Genomic DNA, 5,938 nt, shown 5'->3' on the forward strand with positions numbered 1-5,938 from the left:
TGATTCTTAAAAAAAAAGTTTTATTTTATAAGACTCTTGTGTTAATGAATCACTTCATGCAAAGATAGAATCAAACTCCCGACTGTTCCACTAGCCTAAATTAATTTTGTGGAAACAATCTATAATTTATTAATACACTAACTTAATGGCTAATGCATAATATTTTTATTTATTTAAATAAAAAAGCTCATCATCATGTTGTCATCCTTATCCACATCGTCATCATCATTACTATTNCTTTGAGATAATTTTGAAGAACAGACATTAACGGCTGACGTGAATAGTTGGATGACATGCTGGACTATATAAAACAACGTCGTTTTGATTTTAGTACTCAAATAGTCTAAAATAATCTCGAAAGTCGTATTTATTAAAATTTTTTCTCCTAAAATAAGTGATACGCTATCATATTTGGATTATTTGAGCGCCAAAATAAAAACGATATTATTTTATAAGTTATAACGTGACATTTGGCTGTCCATGTCAGTGCTTCATTAACGTCTGTATACTGAAGAAAAAAATCATTAGGGCGGTTGTTTTGATTGTCTTAGATGCCCAGATAACGTATTTGGCCTCCTAACTACTTTATAATAAGTAATAAGGAAAGGCCAATCCCCTATCCAATTTCGAGGGACGAGGAACTGCTATTCTTTTTCATTTCGAATGCAGTGGACAGTCAGGAGGTACACTAGCTGGCAGGATTGCTTTTGAATCGAAAGACGTTAAACAACAACAACAAGCACTCAAGCTACAAGAGAAGAGGAAGAGCTACAACTGCTACAATCGAAATGCCGATACACTAAAAGGATTAAGGCATCAGAGAAAAGGAATGATTTGACTCCTCAATTACCAAGTGTGGGTAAGGTCGCAAAGCTAGGAAAGAATGAAATTTCGTATGTTGACAGGGATTTCACTTTAATATTGATAAATGATAAAGCTCTGGAAGTCAGAGAGGGAAGAAAAGCAGTTCGAAAGAAAGAATCTTGCGGTGCTAGGCTTATTGATTATCAACCAAGTCCTGCTTAATCGATTCAAATTAAAATAGCAATTAAACCATGTTCCTGGGGAAGCCCTAGCCTTGAAAGAAGGGGGCTTTACTAATATAGAATATAGAAATAGAAATCAGATAAAGATGCCTAGTCTGCGTTGTTAGAATCCATTGGAGAAAGGCTTGCTCACTTCTTCATCTGTGAGATGATCGTATTATAATAATGTATGTAAATGGGATTGGACCTTACTTCGATCTTTTCTCGTATCGTTTTTTGTGGATTAGCATCTCGAGGTCCTTTGATGGGCATAAAGAAATCGTCTTGATAGCAACTGCCAAACCAATAGAACAAGGGTTAAGAAGCTGGTCCTTAACAAGTAGAAAGTCACTATTTTTAGATTTTTTTTTTCTAGTGGTTTTCCGGGACACCGAAGGTGGCAACCCGCACAATGGGTTCATCCTTCTCCGTCTGCAGCGCTTGCAGCCTCCTCTCCAAATTGCTTATGTCCTCTCTGGCAGCGGCAATGCGCGCTTCTTTTCTTGCAGGATCTCCTCCGCTGAGGTCACATTCATTGATAGAGGAGGTGTGGGCCCTTAGAACGCCTTTTCTTGACATCATTAGTCTCAGTCGAGCTTCAATCCTCTTCGCTTTCACTTTCTTTGAAGGCCGGTCCCAAGGCAATTCAAGGGATGGGGCTGTAACCAACCCCAAAGGATAAGAGGATACGAGTGAACCCGCCTGCCCGAGTCTGAGTTGACGAGGTGAAAGAGTTCAGACTATGACAGTTCAGGCCGGTGGAAGCCAATGAAAGGGAGAAGCGTTCCAGGATTGGATTTCATATTCGAATAAACCTTGTAATTGTAAGAAAGTAGGCTTTTTAACGACGGTCTAGCAAACGAAAAATTTGGATAGGATCCAACCAATGGATCAATGGGATCTCCCCCTTTCAAAATCGGATGTGAAAGTTTCCTTTCATCCGGCTTAAATAATTAAGTCCAAAATAAAGAATAACGAATTTCTGCGTTCAAATTCTATAAAATGGAGAATCAAATAATCTACAAATTTTTACTCTTTACTCAAGTTATCACTAAAGAAAAACCCAATAACTTTTCATTGTTGATGAACTCCTTTTCTCAATTATCACAGAAAAAGAGGTATAAAATTTTTGAGTAGTCTACTCCCCTCGAATGGAGAATCTCCTTCATTTTTAATTGAAATTAAAAGAGTATCCCTAAATTCATAAAATATTTGCTTGTCTATCTTATGTATAATTTCATGTGATCTTTTAGGCCCAGACTTAACCTCGTTGGTGGCCTGCCTGGAGGCATTCTGTTTAGTTTTAGTTTAGGCTGCCAAAGCCTTTTATTTGCCTTTCATGCTTGCCCCAACAGCTGTAGCTAAACTATTGTTGAGTACCCAGATTCTTCAACCCCGACCTCAAGAGAATTCGGGGAAAGCTCAATATCAAAAGAAGCTTGACCGGTAGCTATCGGGGTTTGGGATATCTTTTTTGTTTGGGGCTAAGGCCTGTAGCTATCGGAGTTTCACTCTTCTCTTCACCAGAATTGGAATCTACTTCACTAAATGAAACAAAGATCAAATCTTCCTAAGCCTAAACTTGCGGAATAAATCCCTACTTTATTGAATGGAATACTGGGTCTTTCTCGGAAAGCAGTAAACGAGGGAACGGAACTCGACTTAGAGGAAAGAGAGAATTTCATTTGCCTTTCTTTCTCTAAAGACTAGTTCTCACTTCTGATATCTCCAGGTGTTGTCACCAAAAACCTTCCCCAATTGACAGAATGTCCCGCTACTGACACTTGAAAAAGCTACTTTCAAGGTCTCGTCGCTTCGGTGAATCACTTGAGCCCTAATACATTTTCAGTGCCATGGAGCTAGACCAATGAGCTATTACGCTTTCTTCAAAGGATGGCTACTTCCAAGCCCACCTCCTGGTTGTCATCGCTCGATCACTTCCTTTTCCACTAAGTAATTGCTCAGGGACCTTAGCGTACGATCTGGGCTGTTTCCTCTCGACTTTGGATCTTAGCACCCTAAAAGTCTGTCTGTACAAACGATCTAGGCCTGTATTCGGAGTTTCCCTGGGGTTGGTACAATCCTATGCTTTTCAAAGGCTAAGGGATAAAATTTTTACCAGGGTGAACAACCTGGATGAAAACTCCACTACTTAATCCACTGGCGTGGTGCTACTGGATGCTTCTGATCAATAGAACAGTAAGAAGGGGGAATCAAACTTATGATGAGCATCTATTTGAGTCGATCATTTTCAAGATCTAATTCCAGTTTATTCTTATGTAGTAGAAAGCCCTTACAATCTGAAGTGCCATTTCAAATCAAACAAGTGAGGAAGCCATTCCTATTAGGAAGTTTCTAGCCATCTTTCTTGAGGAGCGAGAAAAAGAGAGGAAATGGACTATCTGGAGGTCTGTAACCTAGTAGCGTAGCCGCCTCCTACCCCGTTCAATAGAATGAATTTGACTCGTGAAGGGAAGAAGGCTCATTCATAGCATTCACTTGTTGGGTTCGGGCGGGCTTCTTTCTTTCCCGGAACTCGCACTCGGACTAAAACCTGTCCTCCACCATACCATGGACTCTACACTACATACTTGATTGACTGGTTTAGTAGACCGACACCTATGTGCTAATTATTTTATTGGTGACCTGGGACCCCCAGAATTTGTATGAAAGAAGAGCCTACAGGAGTGCCAATCAACCAAGCCACCAAGTTTGAGAATAAGGTGGGATCCCTGGATCTAGTGGCAAATGAATCACTAATCAAAAAGAGGATTTTGGAGAGATTCTTCATCGATCTAGTGGCCGGCCACTTAGGAGCCGTGCGAGATGAAAGTCTCATGCACGGTTTTGAATGAGAGAAAGAAGCCCTTGTCCCTTTCTCTCCCTGTTTGCCTCACCTAAAAAGCCTAAAAAGGCAGGAGGCCTATCTTTTCTTTCTTTTTGCCATTGGAGATTGGAGCACGCCTTTCGCTAGGAAGGGATCTGTTACGAGTACGAAATGCTTTTCACATACAAGTTGGATAGCGCAATAAGACAGTTACACTCCTCCGCCTGGCGACTTGTGTAAGGGCATGCAGAGTTGGAACCTCACTGGCTTGACTTAAGAATGCCAACTCACTTTGATAGCCGAGAGAAGCCATCTCTATGGACGAAATAATCTTCTCGGCTTCGAGGAACTTTCTATGTTGCTCCCCCCTTCTTAGTCAATGGGAGAGGGAGGAGTCTATCCTGGAGGCTTCTTGGCCTTGCTTTCCTCTTGTCTATCTTGTCTGTTTCTGAAGATATATTTATGATTTTATAAGGAACTCAACTCATTCGTGTACTGATTCTGATTTTCCTCCCACTTTTATAGCCTTTGAAATAGAAAGCAGTAAAGAAGAAAGTCAACCTCTAAGTCATCTACTGCCCTAACTAAACCACCAAGAGCAAAAAATCCCTCATATTATCCAAATATATAAATCTTGGTAAAAAAAAATCGATGTATGTCTTTGTGTTCCACCCAGCTATGATGCATGACAGAAGAGAGCGAACACAAGCTCAAAATTAGCCTTCTAAGCAATCGATGTGTTCGAGAATTCTTAAGATTTACTGCAGTTTGAGCAGAGAAGAAAGGGTGGTCATAGATCAGAGGCATGATGGTAGGCGTAATCCAGTAGTCGGCGAACTCGCATTCAAATTAGATATTTGAAAATCTCGGGATTGCTTCAATGGCAGAAGCCAGAAGAGTGAATTAAAAAAGCTATCGATAGAGTGAAAGCAAGCATGCCGAAGGCTGCGCCCCAGTTGTACACTCCCTTCGTTCTACGAACCTTTGTTGATTCTGAACTTCGTTCGCGAAGGAACCGGACGTTTGACGAGCCAACCTTTTTTTATGCGCCGCTTTACCTTCTTTTTTTTTTGCTGCCTCTTTCTGCTAGTAAAGCTCGTCGGGCCAAACTAGATGAGCACGCGATCATCGAAGAGTCAGTGGTCGAAAGGGACTACAAGATCTTTTTAAGCTGGGGCTCTAGCACTAAATCTTAGTACTTGCTTGATTCCGGGCATCTTAAGATAAAAGGCGAGAATAGCTCAGATGGGAAGACCCTGCTAGTGAGGTCCATATCGGTAATAGAAAGACCTGCCATCAAAAGCATTCGGAGCAGAAGTAGACCCTTCTCCCGCCATAATAGCACCACCTAGCTTCCTCTTCGGACTCAGAATATGGCACCAAAGAGGAGGGTTCGCCCATAGTAGAAGAAAGTCTGCTACCGCCAACGAATATGAAAAGGCCTTTTTCTTAGAGGCTTCACTATTTGTGAGTTTTCCGTTCCGCATCAGCAGCCTATAGCAGGAGCAGCAGGTGTGGAAGGTCTTACTTTGGAAGCCGCTAACGCTAATACAGCTAGCGCTCTTTATGAAAAGAACGCGTTTATCCTTAAGATATAGGAGGGCTACTTACTGGTGGAACACTTTGAAGGAAAGGTACAGAATCTAAGTCCTAGGCCACAACAGCACCTCTTTATCCCGAATCTTTTCTTTTTCCTCATCAGCTTTCGAGCCCCTTTCTACAAAATCTCTTGTTGTCTTTTCCCGGTTGGAATCCTAGGCATTGATTCTTTCAAACTGCCCGATTTGATCTACCCCCTCATCTCTTCATCACTAGATAGATAATCAACTAGAAAAGCCGATAGCACAAACTTAACATCAGAATCGATGGGCGTATAATGAAGCGAACGCAACATGTGTGTCGCCTTTACGACAAGGATTCTAGAAACTGATGAGTCGTGTTTGCAAGATTTGAGAATTAAATAAAGATAATTAAAACTTTAAAGATTAAATTAAAATTTGTGTATAAGTTCAGATACCAAATTAAATATTATTTTGTATTTTCAAAATGAAAAATTGTATACTAATTTTTTTATATTTCTATTATA

The sequence above is a fragment of the Arachis ipaensis genome, chromosome B08 (genome assembly GCF_000816755.2).
Source record: "Arachis ipaensis cultivar K30076 chromosome B08, Araip1.1, whole genome shotgun sequence".
Classification (NCBI taxonomy): Eukaryota; Viridiplantae; Streptophyta; class Magnoliopsida; order Fabales; family Fabaceae; genus Arachis; species Arachis ipaensis.